Here is a 17,604-nt window from a genome sequence, read left to right as displayed (position 1 = left end):
ACACTTCCATTGAGGCCGAAGAGCTTGCTTGGCCTTCCATCTCCGCCATCACCCTTGATCCTGTTTGGCAGGTGGATTGCATCTGGGCTCCAGACTTCACGGCCACTTAACCATTTCTGTCAACAGCCCCGTTGTGTGTCAGAGACCCAAACAAGAAGCCCAAACAAGAAAGGCCGGCCTTAAGATTTCCACCCTGAGAAAACTGCTGAAAGCTTCTCACAGAACGTGGTGGTGATGAGCACAGAAGACGGGCTTCTTGTATAAACAAAGAAACTCAACTCGAGGGAGGGAAAAGGAGATTTTTTTTTTTTCTCCTGAAAAAAGGAGAAGGGGGAAAAGTTGGTCTGTGGCCAGGTCACCAGAAGACAGAGTGCATTCCTAATTCCCGGTGTGGGATGTACTCTTTCACTGTATTATTTCTGTAAAAGTCCCAGGCTGGCCCTTCTCGCTGTTCTCCCAGGTTTATAATTGATAATTTTGATACCACCTTCCACCCTTTTCCTGATAATCAGAGTTTGAAGTGGGCCATTTTGGAAGGATTAATCATCCTCTTCTTGCCTGTGATTGCACATGACTTAAACTCCAGGAACCAGACTCAAGCACTTTCTCCTCCTAAGAGTCCATCTTCTCCACCTGGCACAAGCTTGATTTATTACCTAGATTTTAGATTCAAGAAGATTGAGTCACTTCAACGTTCAATGGGCTCCACCCAGCCTTGTAAAGTTCTTTATTTGGGTCATGGCAGCGAAACAGAATTTTCTGGAAGCTCCTGACCGTTCTCCATAACGTTCAAATTACATTTTAAAATCCTCTTCAACCTTCTGTGGCCCTGTTGTCCATCGGTCTGTCTGTTCCATCCCTGAATCCCTTTGAGCATGGATCACGACATTTATAACTAATCCAACAAAGAAAACACCACATAGCGCCCAGTGTTTCATAAATATCTGTAGTGCAATAAAAAAAAAAGCTAGTTGCTTTGTCAAGTCACTAACTCTTTAGGTCCCGAGGGTTTGGGAAACACATATTTTACAAATCTTTTATTCTCAATCTTCTTTCTTCTTTCCAGATGGCAGAGCTTTGTGCAGATTTAAAACCACGTGCAGTGTGGTGTGAAGGGTGAGGTGGAATCCCAGGCCTCTCTCTCTCTTCCCTCTCACCGTAAAGTGTGTTAAGGGAGTGAAGCATTTTAAAGCTTTATGTAGAAAAACTTAGGAGAACCAAATTTACTTCAAGTGGTTTCCTTACTTCTTAACCATTTAGTCTGGGGGAAAAAAAGGAAAAAGAACCCCCCAAATTAGGTATTGACGTGTAGAGGCAAAACAAGATGGGCATTTTCTCCAAGCCCAGCTTGGAGGAAATAATCTCTGTATATGATCTTATTCTAAGCATAGCTTCAGAATTTCCTTCTAAATCGTCCTAAAGTTAGTCACCTTTTAAACCCCACCCCCAAAAGCACCAAATGCAAGGAGAGGGGAAGGATGGATTTAGCTGCATCGAAAGTAACAATTTCTGTTAACAGCCATCACAGTCAAAGCTAACAGGTGGCAGACCAAGACGGTATTTGCAGTGACTAAAATTGAAAAGGGATTAATATATGTTATGCAAGGTTTCTCGTAAATCAGCAAGAAAAAGGAAATCCAAAAGAAAAATGGGCTATGGGGGGAGTTCCCTGGTGGTCCAGGGGTTAGGACTCGGCTCTTTCACTGCCGGGGCCCCAGGTTCAGTCAATCCCTGGTCAGGGAACTAAGATCCCGCAAGCCAAGCGGTGCAGCCAAAAAAAAAAAAAGAAAAATGGTTTATGGGTGATCTACAGAAGGGTGAGCCTGAATGACTGACAAGGAAGAAACTGAAGGATCCAGAGATGTGCAAATGGAAATAAAGAGCTGCTACCTTGCGCCCCTGGAATTGACAAACTTCAAGTGTCGGCAGTGACGTGGGGACAGTCGCTTCAGTATTGCTGGTAGTGGTGGAAACTACTTCAGGCGCTCTGGGAAGCAAGCTGGCAGCACTTTAAAGTTAGCTGTGCACACGTCCAAGACCCAGCGTTCCCCAGAGACATTCCTACCTGGGTCCACGAGGGAACTCCAGGAGGACGCTCTCAGCAGTGTTATTTAAGTACAAGGTGGCAGGTGTGTGCTGTGAGCACTGTGCAGCCGTTAGAAACAACTCGAGGTAAGTACAGCAGGGTGGATGGATCTTAAAGACAGTGCTGAATACTGAAGAAAGATACGAGATTGGTAGCATAACGCCATTTACGGAAATGGGAGGCCCACAACACTATATGTCTTACGAGGGTGTGCATGTTTCGACTATTATACATTGAAATGGATGTGATGGAGGACACAGATGGGCTATGAAAGGAGGATAGCAGATAAAACTGGTCTCCTTGTGAGGCAAGACTATACAATGGAGGAAAGACTGTCTCTTCAATAAATGGTGCTGGGAAAACTGGACAGCTACATGTAAAAAAAAAGAAATTAGAACATTCTTTAACACCATACACAAAAATAAAATCAAGATGGATTAAAGACCTAAATGTAAGACCGGATACTATAAAAACTCTTAGAGGAAAACATAGGCAGAACATTCTTTGACATAAATTGCAGCAGTATCTTTTTCGATCCATCTCCTAGAGTAATGGAAATTAAAAGAAAAATAAACAAATGGTACCTAATTAAACTCAAGAACTTTTGCACAGCAAAGGAAACCGTAAACAAAACTAGAAGACAACCCACAGAATGGGAGAAAGTATTTGCAAACGATGAGACTGACAAGGGATTAATCCCCCAAATTTACAAACAGCTCATGTGGCTCAATATCAAAAAAAAACAAACAACCCAATCAAAAAATGGTTACCAGGGGGAAGGGTGGAGGGGAGGGATAGTTAGGGAGTTTGGGATTGACACGTACACGCTGCTATATTTAAAATGGATAACCAACAGGGACCTACTGTATAGCACAGGGAACTCTGCTCAATATTCTGTAACAACCTAAATGGGAAAAGAATTTGAAAAAGAACAGATACATGTATATGTATAACTGAATCACTTTGCTATGCACCTGAAACTAACACATCATTTTAAGCAACAATACTCCAATATAAAATAAAAAGTTAAATAAATAACGGGCAGAAGACCTAAATAGACATTTTTCCAAAGAAGACATACAGATGGCCAAGAGGCACATGAAAAGATGCTCAATATCGCTAATTATTAGACAAATGCAAATCAAAACTACAATGAAGTATCACCTCACACCTGTCAGAATGGCCATCATCAAAAAGTCTACAAACAATAAATGCTGGAGAGGGTGTGGAGAAAAGGGGACCCTCCTACACTGTTGGTGGGAATGTAAGTTGGTGCAGCCGCTATGGAGAACAGTATATTCCGCTCGAGAGTTACCATTATTTCCGCGTCCTAGCAGCTGCTACTTAGATGCCCCATAGCATCCTCCCCCAGACCTCCTTCCTCTGAGCACTACCTGGTAACTCAGACCAGAACCCTGCGTGGCATTCTAGACTTCTTTCTTATCACCCTCTCTCTCCATATAATATTCACCAGTCAAGTATCAGACTCATCATTTTTCTTGGATATAAGTTTCCAGGCGCAGCCTCGGTCATCCTATCTCAATAGCTTCCCCTGAGAGCTCGATCAGGGGCCCCACTGGCAGGTCTGGGGCATCCCCCCCGCCCCCGCCCCAGCAGGAGCTGAAGTCCACCTGCTGTCCCGCTGCGGAAAGAGATGTCGCCACCTGGTGGATGCTCTAACCCTCATCTCTCTCTCGCTCTCGCTCTCTCTCGCCCTCTCTCTCGCGCTCTCTCTCTCTCTCGCTCTCTCTCGCCCTCTCTCTCGCTCTCTCGCTCTCTCTCGCTCTCTCTCTCTCTCTCTCTTTTGCTCTCTCAGGACCTGAACTGCCCGTCTGAAGAAGCAATGTATCCTTTGCAACAGAATCACAAGCTAAAAGGAGTCATTTTATCAGTGTAAGTCCAGAAATGTCATGTGAATTGTACAAAGTGAGAGAGACCTAAGGCCACTGTTAGTGGGAAACCAGAGGTGCTCCCTGGATGGCACACCTGTGTCTCCCCGGGCCCCTCCTCTGGGCGTCTCCACTGCCCGCTCGCCAGAGCAGAGGGTGGCCTGAGGCCTGGAGAGGTGAGGTCTAGCAGGGCAGACTCACCCCTCACTCTCACACGTGGGTCCTAAGCTGGGGTGGTGAGGTGTGAGTGGCAGGTAGGGAGAAATTCCCTTCAAACCCACACATTGGAATTGCAGGTAGATGGGTTTCCTGTGGCTGCCATAGGAAATTACCACACATTTGGGTAGCTTAAAACTACAGACATTTGTTTGTTGGCCTCAGTGTTCTGGAGGCCAGAAGTCCAAAGGAGTCGGCAGGGCCAGGCTCCCCACTAAGGCTGTAGAGAAAAGCCTCAGTGAGAAGGAGCCCTGCCTGACCATCTGGGTCCCTGGATCCATCCGGGCTTCAATTCACTCTACCCTTGGACTCCCCCCATTTCATGAGCCATGATGCTTCCTTTTGTGCCTAAGAGAGCTCAAGTTGATGAGCTTGCCATTTCCACTTGCAATTAAAAGAGCACTGATGACTATAGAGTTTCCCCCTTGCAATGCAATTCTTTTTTTTTAAATTCTTTTTAATTAAAGAAAATAACAATTTGTTTTGTTTTCGTTTTTGGCCACGCGCCACTTGGTATGCGGTATCTTAGTTACCCGACCAGGGATCGAACCCGTGCCCCCTGCAGTGGAAGTGTGGAGTCCTAACCACTGGACCGCCAGGGAAGTTCCTGCAATGCAATTCTGATTCTACCTCCCCGGAATTAGGCCACACTTCACAGGTTGAGGGCACAGTCCCCCTCACAAGACTACCGTCACTTCAAACACCAGCTGCAAGTTCTGAAGTCCCCAGGCCCTTGCATTTCTGACCAACTGGCTACAAATTCTGGGCTTCTCACAATACCCTCAGGTTCAATAATTCTCTGGAATGACTCAAAGAACTAAGGAAAGCACAATACTTACAATTACAGTTTTATTATAAAGGATACAAATCAGGACCAGCCAAATGAAGAAACATATAAGGCAATGTCTGGGAAGGTCCTAAACAAGCAGCTTTCCTGACCTCAGGACACGCCACCCTCCAGGCAACTAGATGTGCATCACTAACCAGGAAGTGCCACCAAGTCTTGGTGTCCAGAGTTTTTATCGGGGTTTCATTATATCAGCATGATTGGTTGAATCATTGGCTACATAATTGGATTCAATCTCTAGTCCCTTTCTCCAGAGGTTGGGAAGTCAGACTGATATCATGTAGCCCCAAACCCCAATCTTCTAATCACATAACTGGTCTTTCTGGCATGGCCAGCCCCCATCCTGAAACTAGCCAGGGGCAAACCATGAGTCACTTTATTAGCATAAACTCAGGTGTGGCCGAGGGACCGACTATAAACAACAAAGACACTCCTGTCACTGGGGAGATTCCAAGGGTTTAGAGGCTTCCTGTCCAGAACCAGGGACAAAGACCAGACAAATTCTTTATTAAGCAACCCCTGACACACAGACTCTGAAAAAAAAAAAAAAAAATCTGCAGTTACCGCAATACAGCCAATCCCTGAATAGCATCTGTACTCTCTCTACTCTCTCTGCTCCTCAACTAAACTGACAGAACTTTCCCTGACTTCGTAGGGAACAAGTGAATGTGTTTGTAAAAATGTGAAAACTGAGAGAGGTATGAACTTCTGATTTTCCAAAAGGAGAGAAGTCAGGAACTGACGGTGAGAGAGAATGCTGGGTTGGGGAGCCATGCAGGGCAGCAGGGCCAGCTTTGTGCCTGCTCTCAGGACTCTCTGGCCTCAGAGAAATCCAGCCATTCATTCCACAAATATTTATTAAACAAAGGTATTGAAATAGCAGTGGAAAAAAACAAGGAAAATAAAAAAGCAAGCTCTGCTGCTGTGGAGCTTACATTCCAGTGGAGAAGAAAACAAATGAATAATGTACCACAGTATGCTCCAAGGTTTAAAGGCTAAATGTAGAAATAAAACATGGAGAAGGTGAATTGGAAATGCCAGAGGGGTGGGGGATGGAAGTGAAAATATTACAGTCAAGAAAGTTCTCCCAGAGAAGATGGCATTGGAGCAAAGTCTAAAAGAAGGCAAGGAGACCCAGGGAAAGACAGTTCTAGCACAAGGAAACCTGTGCAAAGGCCCTGGGGTAGGAGCAGGCCTGGGGCATTTGAGGAACAGCAGTGGGACTGGAGCAGAGAGATCAAAGGGGAGACAAGGTCAGAGAGGCATGGGGTTGGTGGGCAGAGGGTCTGTTTTTATGCCAGTACCATACTGTTTTGATTCCTATAGCTTTGTGGTTTGAAATTAGGGAACATGATGACTCCAGCTTTGTTATTCTTTCTCAAGATTGCTTTGGCTATTGGGGGTTTGTTGTGGTTCCACACAAATTTTAGGATTGTCCTGTTTCTGTGAAAAATTCCATTGGAATTTTGATAGGGATTGCATTGAATCTGTAGATTGCTTTGGGTAGTATGGAAATTTTAACAATATTAATTCTTCAATTCATGACCATGGAATATCTTTCCATTTATTTGTGTCATTTTCAGTTTCTTTCATTAATGTCTTAGAGTTTTCACCCTAGTATTTTCTGTTTCATTCTACTAGATTTCTTTTTTTTTAATGATAGTTATGACACACTAAATTGATTTTATGACCAATTAACATATGGTAACCTAAGAAGAAGCCTTCTCTGCTACTATGTAATGATGATGGTAATGATATCATCTCATGTTTCTCAAGTGCTCACCAGAGGTGGGCAGAGAGGTAAAGACCCCAGGCTCCAGACTTAAACCACCAGATTTATTCTGACTCAGCCATTTCTGAGCTATTTGACTTTGAATAGTTTACTTGTATCAGCAATGACCCAATACAGCTACCACTAACAGACACCCCCCAAGTCTTTGCTTAAACAAAATCGAAGTGTATTTCTCTCACATTTAAAAGCAGTTTGGAGGTGAGCAGCCTAGGTTGCTTCCTTCAGGTTGTCTCCTCCACCATTCCTAGAGTGTGGCCCTCATCTCTGATCCAAAATGGTTGCTAGAGCTCCAGCCTTCACATCCAGATCCCAAGCTGCAGAATGGAGAAAATGAAGAAGGACACTCTCCTTTCCTTTTAAGGAGACTTCCAAAGGAAATGCCTTGCAAACTTCTGCTTTCATCTCATTGGCCAGAACTTAGTTGTGTGGCTGTGCTTATCTGCAAAGGAAGGTGGGAAATGTAGTATTTTCGCCAGGTAGCGTTCTACCACCTAAAAAGGATGGTTCCTGTTAATTTGAGAAAGGGAGTATAGATGTTTAAGTCTCTGCCAAATAACCTCTGTGTGCCTCAGCTCCTGGGCTGTTGTAAGAACTTTGGCTTTCACCCTCGAGGTGACGGGAAGCCAGTGCAAGATGCTGAACAGAGGAGTGACAGGATCTGAATGATATTTTAAAAGCATTACTTGGCCTGTGGGCTCAAAAATTGCCTGTTGGGGCCAAGGTAGAAGCAAAGTGATCAGCTGGGCTATTTCAATCATCTAAATGAGAGGTGACAAGTAGAGGAGGTGAAGAGTGATCAGTTTCTGGAGATCCAGAGAAGGCAGACAACAGGACTTGGAGTGAATTTGGGGGTTAAAAGGAAAAGAGACATGGGCAGATTTGGGGAGACGATCAGGGGCATAGTTTGGGACACAACCCAGTTGAGGTGTCACTTGGATACCCAGTGGTGCGTTGTACACAGGAGTCTGATGAGTTTTGGAGAGGGCCAGGCTACTGATACACATTCTAGAATGGGCAGCACATAGAAGTAGTTAAGGCGAGGAGCCTGCATGGGATCCCCCAGATCTGAGCCCTGGAGCCCTCCAACCACATTAAGCATTAAGAGGTGGAGAGAGACAGGCAGGCAAGTCATTACCATTAAAAGGGTGGGGGGGCAGTGTTTACCTTCAAGGCAGGGAGGCAGTTTGGGGAAGGAGCCTGTGGGGTGTGGGGATGTTTCTGGGATGCCAGTAATATTCCAGTTCTTGAGTTGGATGGTAATTATATGGGTGTTTGCTTTGTATTAGTTATTATGCTCATATTTATATTTTATGTACTTTTGTGTATAAAATATAAATTTTTAACTAGGTTATATTCCATAATTTGAAAAGTTTTCAGATAGATAGATAGATAGATAGATAGATAGATAGATAGATAAATAGATATATAGGTAGGCAGATAGATATTGGACTAATAAGGAAAAACTAGGAGAATGAGACTGAATGGCCATAAATTATTTATATTGAGCCATAGGGAGCTGCATTTTCTTTTTTCTTTTTTTTTTTCTTTTCTTACAACAGCTCAGGAGCTCGAGGGATCCTTTAAAGGAAAATAATTCCAATTCCCAAGGTAGAAACTGCAAGGAGCGAGGGGCCATGTTCAAAGACTGGTGCTGCACTGGCTTAAGCATCTCTGCTATGGTCTCTTAGCAACCAAGAAGGGCAGTAGCGGGAGACGGGCCTCTGACTGCACTGATTTTCCCTGTGTTGCTCCTCCACCAAGATTCAGAGAAAAAAGAACAAGTAGCCTTTGTTATCTAATTCAACCCCTCGTTTCCTGAGGAGAAAACCTGGGGCTGGGGTCCAAGTTGCCTGATGTTCCTGGAGCTCTCCACCGTACACATCCATCAGCCTGGAGGAAGTGCTCTGGCTGCTGCTGGCACATCGCCAGCTCCAGAGAATAAGAATAAAAAGGAAAATAAGATCTTAGTTTTATTATGAAAATAGTTTGACCTCGTGGACCCCCTGAAAGGGTCTTGGGAACCCCCAGGGGTCCCCAGCCCACACTCTGAGAAACACAGCTAGCCTAGAGCACTAGTGGCCAAGTGGGGGATGGGTGTCACCTGGAGGAAAGGCAGGGCAGTGACCTGGGGAAGGTGGTGTTGGGGAGACACAACACTCTTCCCACATCTTTAGGGTGCCTCGATTTACTGGGCAGATCCCTTTGGTGGGAGGGCAGCGGGGGCTCAGAGTAACACGCGGAATGTAACTGCAGTGGAGAGGATGGAGACAAAACCCCCAGGGTCACGGTGTTACCAATGCCAGCTGCGGCCAGGAGGCTGTCTTATTCAGCTCAGGCTGCTGTAACAAAATACCACAGACTGGGGCCTTAAACAACAGGTATTTACCTCTCAGAGTTCTGGAGGCTGGAAGTCCAAGCTCAAGGTGCTGGCAGATTCCGTTCCTGGTGAGAACCCCCTTCCTGGCTTGCAGACGGCAGCCTTCTTGCTGTCCTTAACTTGGTGGGAGGAGAAAAAGAGAGGGCTTTGGTCTTCCTTTTCTCATCAAGCCATGAACCCCACCCTGAGGGCTCCGCCCTTGTGACCTCATTGAACCCTCATCATCTCCCAAAGCCCATCTCCAAATACAATCACACTGGGGGTTAGGCTTCAACATATGAGTTTAGGGGGATGTAGTTCAGTCCGCAGCAGTGTTCCTGCCATCGTGGTGACAAGCTAGCCCTTGGGGTTTGGGCCTTTTTTCTGAACCATGACTTCCCACCCTCCCCAGATATTTCAAATAAGCAACTGCCCTTGCAGGCTCATGGGGACCTTCTCCCCAGGGGTGGGGGGCTGGCGACAGCTGGATTCTCACCTCCTCTCCCTCCCCTGGGGTGCTGAACTGGGTCTGGGCATGCAAGAGCCTTATAAATACCAGTGGCTGGAATGGAACGGAGTCAGGCTGTGTCCTCAACCAACCCTGAGCAACCTGGGCAGGCCACTCCGAGCTCTCCGGGAGCTGGCAGGGCTTTGCTGGGCTGCGGCCAGAGGAGGGGCCCTGCCAGATGCCAGCCCATCGTGGGGCAGAAGAGCTCCCATTTCTGTCTGGCCCTTCCCCTCCCTGTTTTAGCTGCATCTTTGAGACAAGGTGGTCTGAGCTGGCAGAAGCCAGGTGTCTGGGAATGAGATTTGGACCAATTTTTTTTTTTTTAACTTTTTTTTCCTCTAAATGACTGGGTGAGGTGAAAGTCTCCATCTTCTCTCAGTAGGAGACTTTCCGGTGGAGGGGGCATGTGGGAAGTGAGCGGAGCAGCAAAACTATAATGTGGGAGAAGCTGGTCTTCAGAACCTGTCACCCCACGTTCTGTGGCTTTGCCAAATTCCCAGGGTCCAGTCTATGCCCAGCCCTACCCCACCTGTTCCCAGATGTCCCGAGGCTCCTCCCTGAACAAGGATTAAGCTGGTTTCCCAGGTCTGTGTCTTTCTCTTGCCATTCCCACCTGGACCAGCCTCTTGCCTGCCTGTCTAGTCCTTACTCTCTTCCTATGCCCCTGCCCCACCTGTGCAGCCCCTCCAGACTCCATGCCCCCACCCTGCCTGGGACTCTCCAATCTCTCTGATCTCTGCTCACTGCATAGTGCCAGGCATTTTGACCTGAATCTCATACTGTTTTGCCTGGTTATTTAATGTTTATGTGATTTTTCACTCCCAAATCACAACATAAGCTCCAAATCACAATATAAGCCCAGTACAAGAACTGCATCGAATGTTATTTATTCCTAGTAACCATCCCTCTTTCAAATCCTAGCCATTTTACACACATACACACACACACACACACACACACACATGAGATAGGAAGGTATGATGGAACTCTAGGTGCTTTATGAAAACTGTTCAGAAAATAAAAAGACAAGCCATAGACTGGGAGAAAAATCTTTGCAAAACACATATCTGATAAAGGACTGTTTCCAGAATATACAAAAAACTCAAAATTCAACAATAAGAAAACAAACAACCCAATTAAAAAGTGGAGGAAATACCTGAAAAGACGCCCCACCAAAAAAGATAGGCAGATGGCAAATAAGCCCATGAAAAGATGCTCCACATCATAAGTCATCAGAGAAATAAAAATTAAAACAACAATGAGAAACCACTGCATACTTATTTAAATGGCCAAAATCTGGAACACTGACAACACCAAATGCTGGTGAGGGTGTGAAGCAACAGGAACTCCCATTCATCATTGCCTGAGGGAATGTGAAATAGTACAGCCACTTTGGAAGACAGTTTGGCAGTTTCTTACAAAACTAAACGTACTCTTTTTTCCCCCCACAATTACTGTGCTTTATGTGACTTTTTCCCCCAATTGTGTTTTATTGTGGTAAAATACACATAACACAAAATTTATCATCTAACACAAAATTTACACTTACATTGAAGTGTACGGTCCAGTGGTATTAAATACATTCATAATGTTGTACAACCTTCACCACCATCCATCTTCATAACTCCCTTATAAGATCTCATAACTCCATCTCCTTCATCTTGTAAAGCTGAAATTCTATACCCTTTAAACAACGACTCCTGTTCCCCATCCTCCAAGCCCCTGGCAACCACCATTCTAGACTCTGTTTCTATGATTTTGACCACTCTAAGCATCTCATACAGTAGAATCATATAGTATTTGTCTTTTCGTGACTAGCTTATTCATTTAGCATAACGTCCTCAAGATTCATCCATGTTGTAGCATATGCGAGAATTTCCTTTCTTTTAAGACAGCGTAATATTCCACTGTAAGTATAAACCAATTAAACTAAACATACTATTACCACGTGATCCAGCAATTGTGCTCCTTGGTATTTACCCAAATGAGCTGAAAACTTATGTCCACACAAAAACCTGCACACACACGTTTACCGCAGCTTTATTCATAGATGCCAAAACTTGGAAGCAGCCAAGATGTCCTTCAACAGGCGAATGGATAAATAAACTGTGATACATCCAGACAATGGAATATTATTCAGCAATAAAAGAAAAATGAGCTATCGAGCCATGAAAAGACACAGGGAAATGTTCAATGCATATTACTACATGAAAGAAGCCAATCTGAAGAGGTTACATATTATCTGATTCCAGCTATAGGACATTCTGAAGAAGGAGAAACCATAGAGACAGTAAAAAGATCAGTGGTTGCCAGGGGAGAGGAGAGGGAGCGATTAGCCCATAGCGTGGGACAAAGAATGATTATTCATCCTAGAAAATAGATTATATGAATGAAATTATACTTTTAAAATATACCAGTATATGGATAGAAAACTACTGGATCTGAGAAAGCCAGGATAGGAGGGCCTGATAGATATCCAGCCAACACAGGACCACCGGAGTATGTGAATATGTGCACCCTGAAGAAAAGGCAGAGGTATCCCAGCCACTCCTGACAATTGTGCTTTCTGAGCAGATTTGTGACTCTAGGGCTCAGAAGACCTCAATCTGGATCCGGTTTCAGCGCTGCTGCTAACCTGCCGAGGGACGGTGATCCCATTGACAGCTCTCTGGGTTTTTGGTTCCATGTCTGAAATCAAGATGCTTGGGCCAGATGTTCTCTAAAACCCTTTGGCTTTACAACTTGGCGCTGGAGACTGCAAACGCTCAAGGCGGTGCGAGATGTGAACCACTAGGGGGCGCTGCCTCCTAGGAGGAAGCAGAAGGTGTTCCCCACCTTCTTGCCTATAAAGTGTCCACATTCATTAAAAGTGGTGGTGATACACAGATCAGTGGAACAGAATAGAGAGCCTAGAAATAAACCCATGCACTTATGATCTATTATCTATGACAAAGGAGGCAAGAATATACAACGGATAAAAGACAGTCTCTTCAACAAATGATGCTGGGAAAACTGGACAACTACATGTAAAAGAATGAAATTCGAACATCTTCTCATACCATATACAAAAATAAACTCAAAATTGATTAAAGACCTAAATGTAAGACCATAAACCATTAAACTCCTAGAAGAAAACATAGGTGGAACACTCTTTGACATAAATAGTAGCAATATTTCTTTGGATCTTTCTCCTAAGGCAAAGGAAACAAAGGCAAAAAAATAAATAAATGGGACCCAATTAAACTTAAAATCTTTTGTAGAGCAAAGGAAACCACCCACAAAACTGAAAGACAACCTACTGAATGAGAGAAAATATTTGCAAATATGACTGATAAAGAATGAATATCCAAAATATATAAACAGCTCATACAAACTCAAAATCAAACAAACAAACAACCCGATTAAAAAATGATCAGAAGACCTGAAGACACATTGTTCCAAAGAAGACATACACATGGCCGACAGGCACATGAAAAGATACTCAACATCCCTAATCATCAGGGAAATGCAAATCAAAACCACAATGAGATATCACCTGTCAGAACGGCTATCATCAAAAAGAACACAAATAACAAATATTGGCTAGGATGGGGAGAAAAGGGAACCCTTGTACACTGTCGATGGGAATGTAAATTGGTACAACCACTGTGGAAAACAGTATGGAGGTTCCTCCAAAAACTAAAAATAGAACTACCATATGATCCAGCAATTCCACTCCTGGGTATATATATGAAGAAAACAAAAACACTAATTTAAAAAGATACATGCACCCCAATGTTCATAGCAGCATTATTTACAATTGCCAAGATACGGAAGCAACCTAAGTGTCCATCAGCAGATGAATGGATAGAGAAGATGTGGCATATATAAATAAATATCTATCTATCTATATCTCTCTCTCTCTATATATAGATATATATATATATGGAATACTACTACATATAATGGAATACTACTCAGCCAAAAAACAAAACAAAATTTTGCCATTTGCAACAGCAAGGATAAACTTGGAAGGTATTATGCTTAGTGAAATAAGTCAGACAGAGAAAAACAAATACTGTGTGGTATCACTTATATGTGGAATCTAAAAAATAAAACAAACTAGTGAAATAACAAAAAAGAAACAGACTCACAGATATAGAGAGCAAACTAATGGTTACCAGTGGGGAGAGGAAAGGGGGGAGGGGCAAGATAGGGGTAGGGGATTAAGAGGTACAAACTACTACGTATAAAATAAATAAGCTACGAGGATATATTGTACAGCACAGGGAATATAGCCAGTCTTTTATACTAACTATAGGTGGAGTATAATCTTTAAAAATTGAGTCACTATGTTGTACACCTGAAACTTATATAATATTGTAAATCAACCATACCTTAATTAATTAACTAATTTATTTACTTATTTTTCAGCCATGCCATGGGGGCTTGCGGGGATCTTAGTTTACCGACCAGGAATCGAACCTGTGCCCTTGGCAGTGAAAGCGCAGAGTCCTAACCACTGGACTGCCAGGGAATTTCCTATACCATACCTTAATTTAAAAAAATAAAATAAAACAAAAGTGGTTGTGATAGAACACTGCGGATTTCCGAATCTGAGAAAGCCAGATAGGAGGGCCTGATAGATATCTGGCCAACATAGGACCACCAGAATACGTGAAATATTTGACCAACCTGACTACTTTAACCACAATCTCCTCCTGGAGGGCCAGATCCAGACCCACATCCTGGCCCCTTGACACACATTCCAAATCACTTTCCCAAATGGCTGGACCAGTGTTTGCCTGATTGATTGCTGGCTTCCCTTTTGACTTAACAAATAGGCAAGGTGGAGCCTCTTCAGTTCTATAGATTTAAACTACTGGTTTCTCCATTCTTACTAGTATGGGTAATCATGAATAATATCCACTAAAATTATTTCTACTTTAATTATGCCTTATAGGCTTTCAAGTGGTTTCGGTTCAATCTGATTCACTTCAACAATCAGCGATGGCCCGTGATATGCGCTGCTGACCACAGAGGTTAAGAGGACACGGACCCGTGGTATCTGTGCACAGGTATCTGTGCTTGTAACAGTCTTCTAAGAGAGATAAATGGAATATGCAAATAACTATAACACAAATAGGAAGTGATGCATAGCACAGGAATGATGCAAGTTAAGTGCTATCGAGCCCAGAGGAATGCGAGTTTTCCACCCCACAGGGCTCCTCGTTCCCGCCTCTGAACCTCTGCCTGTGCCACCTCGCAGGGCGGCGTCTTCCTGGGCCCCCCCGGCCCCCCTCTCCCCCGCCCTGGGCGGAAAGAGCACCGTGTTTCCCTCACATTCTCTCCTCCTTACTCAGCTTCGGTTTTCTCCGGAGCATTGGCCACCTCCTGACTCCCATATTTCATTGTTTCCATGTATCAGTGCGTGTCTTGCCAGCCTCCCCGCACTGGCCAGCACATCAGCCGGGCCTCCACTGAGTCTCAGGCTGTGCTTCCGGGATGGGACACGCCCAGACAATTAGGAAGGTGATTTGGCAACAGAACTCGAGAGCCAAGAAAAAAGAGAAAACAGTCCACGCCCTTGGACTCCTCATCACGCCCGGGGAACGTGATTCCCGTGGCCCCTGCGGGGTGTGGTCTGGCAGGAGGCGCTGCTTCACAGATTGGCTCAGGCAGGGAGTCTGCGCAGTGCGGTGCCCTCCGGCCTGCAGCCTTGCAGCCCGGCGGGAGTGCATGGCGCACAGCGACTTGTGGTGCAGCGTCACGCGGCAGGGACTGTTCTGCACCCACTGTGCATCCAGCCCTTTCATTCCTCTAGGAGGTTTTGAGTGAAGTGTTTCCTACAAATGAGGTAAGCGAAGCAAAGGAGTCACCCGTCCAGGGCAGGAAGTGGCGGAGTCAGGATTGGAACCCAGGTCCTCTGACTGCAGAAACGCACTCAGAATCTGGTGGGTGGCTCTGCCTGTGGGGCAGCACAGAGCCTGAGACATGAGGGTGGCACATACAGACTTAGAGCCATAAAGCACATAGCCTTCATATTTCATCTAGAGCAAGGGTCTACTCTCTTCCTGAAGTGGCCTCCCAGGTCTTTGGTCCAATTCAACAGAAGTGCATCAGTGAACTACTCTGTGCGAGCTTCAAATACTCACTTTCTCTTGGGAATGTGGGTTGGTGAGTGAAGCACAGGTGGATTTGTTGAAGCCTCCGGTGTGCAGCCACTTAGAACTTGCAAGAGGGGTCATGTACCCTTTAGTGATCCCAGCCTGACCACTTATCAGCTCTGTGACTCTGGGGAAATCACCTAGCCTCTCTGAGCCTTGGCCTTCTGATTTGTGACAATTAGCAGGAACCGCATAGTAGCTGCTCAATATTGTCTTGGTGTAATTCACGCTAGTAACAATCGTAAACACCTTGATGTCTAAGAGTAGAGAAATGACACTATGGACATGGTCGTTTTAGAGACTGAAACAGTCTAAAGCCATTTAGAAGGACATTGAAAAATGTGCACAAAACAATATAGTTTACAAAAAAAAAAAGCTGGATACAAAAATTCTTGCACAATTTCGTTTTAAAAGATATGATGAAAGAAATAGTCCAAAATGTTAAACGTTTCTCTGTGGGTGACAGGACACCAGGGTGAAAGTTTTTTTCATTATACTTTCTCATATTTTCTGAATGTTCCACAGGGAGGTTGCATTATTTTCATAATCAGGCAAAACAGCATTTATGAAGTGTTTCATTTTATACCTTACTGGTTAATTCTTTATAGGAAGGGTAGGATTCGAAGAAGAAGGATCAGAGAAAGTGTGAGGGGAAGAGGAGAGAGCTCAGTTCCACTGGCATTTATTGAGCATCTGCTGTGTGCAGGCACTGTGTAGGGTGTTCACTGTGAGAGCTAAGTGAGATCTCAAAGAACTAGGTGTTGCTGAGCAGACAGGCACGGGAATGGCATGCGCAAAGGCCCTGGGGCGAGAAACAGTCATGGAGAACAGTTAGTAAGGTCTATGGGGGAGAGGGGAGAGTGTGGCTGGGAGATGGGAAGGCTGGAAATGCCCTTGAGGGGGGCCCTGTCAGCTGTATCAAGGGGTTCAGGCCGCATCCTGAGGGCCCTGCAGTTACTTTGAGCTTTTATTTTCAGTTGAAATTTTTATTGAGGTAATTGTAGATTCACATGTCATTGTAAAAAAATAATAGAGAGCCCTCATTCACTTTGCACAGTTTCCCACAACATTTTGCAAAACTCTAGGACAATATCACAAGGAGACATTGATGCAATCCTCTGATCTTATTCAGATTTCCTCAGTTTTACTTATACTTTGTGTGTGTGCAGTGTGTGTGTGCTTGTGTATATTAAGTTCTATACAATTTTATCACCTGTGTAGCTTCTTGTATCCACCATCGCAGTCAAGATACTGAACAGTTCCACACCACAGGGATCCCTCCTGTTGCCCTTTTAGAATCACACCCACCTCCCTCCTGGCCCTTCCCTCCACTGCCCACCAGACCAGGGGACTGATTCAGTGTGGAGGGTAGGGAGGAGGGCTGAAGAGGGGTCCCAGGGGTTGGGGTGCCAAGTTTGGGGCTCGCTAGGTTAGCTGTGGCTATGGGAACGTCCTAGAGACCAATGGATTTACAAGCCCAGGGATGGATTTACAAGCCCAGGGATGGATTTACAAGCCCAGGGATGAGGAGAGAAGTCTGAGCTGGAGGCTGAGACTGGGAGTCCCCACCTATCAGGGCTGGAGCTGCCGCTTTGTAGGAAGGCAGCGGAGTGGGAGGAGGGCACTGAGGAAGGACCCGGAGGAGGATCGCCATCCTTAACGTAAGTCCTCTTCAGGGTTCCGCCTGCCCAAAGGCCCACAGACGGGTGCCTGGTTTTACAGCTGGCTGCCTCCTGCCCGGCCAAACCTTGCTCTTGCTTAGGA

At 44.9% G+C, this 17,604-nt stretch overlaps 1 long non-coding RNA gene across 1 annotated transcript; it reads right to left on the bottom strand.

The window, feature by feature from the left end:
• Positions 1-3,870: 3,870 nt before the first annotated feature.
• On the bottom strand, positions 3,871-17,325 carry LOC309664099. The gene is made up of 3 exons (XR_014265602.1): positions 15,033-17,325; positions 9,217-9,326; positions 3,871-7,269 (listed from the first exon to the last, which is right to left on the bottom strand). It is a non-coding gene; the product is annotated as an uncharacterized lncRNA (long non-coding RNA).
• Between the last annotated feature and the right edge of the window lie 279 nt (positions 17,326-17,604).

Source organism: Balaenoptera physalus (genome assembly GCF_965194825.1).
Source record: "Balaenoptera physalus genome assembly, chromosome: 7".
NCBI classification, from domain to species: domain Eukaryota; kingdom Metazoa; phylum Chordata; class Mammalia; order Artiodactyla; family Balaenopteridae; genus Balaenoptera; species Balaenoptera physalus.
The sequence above is the reverse complement of the archived record's forward strand: the minus strand, read 5'-3'. Positions and strand labels throughout refer to the sequence as shown.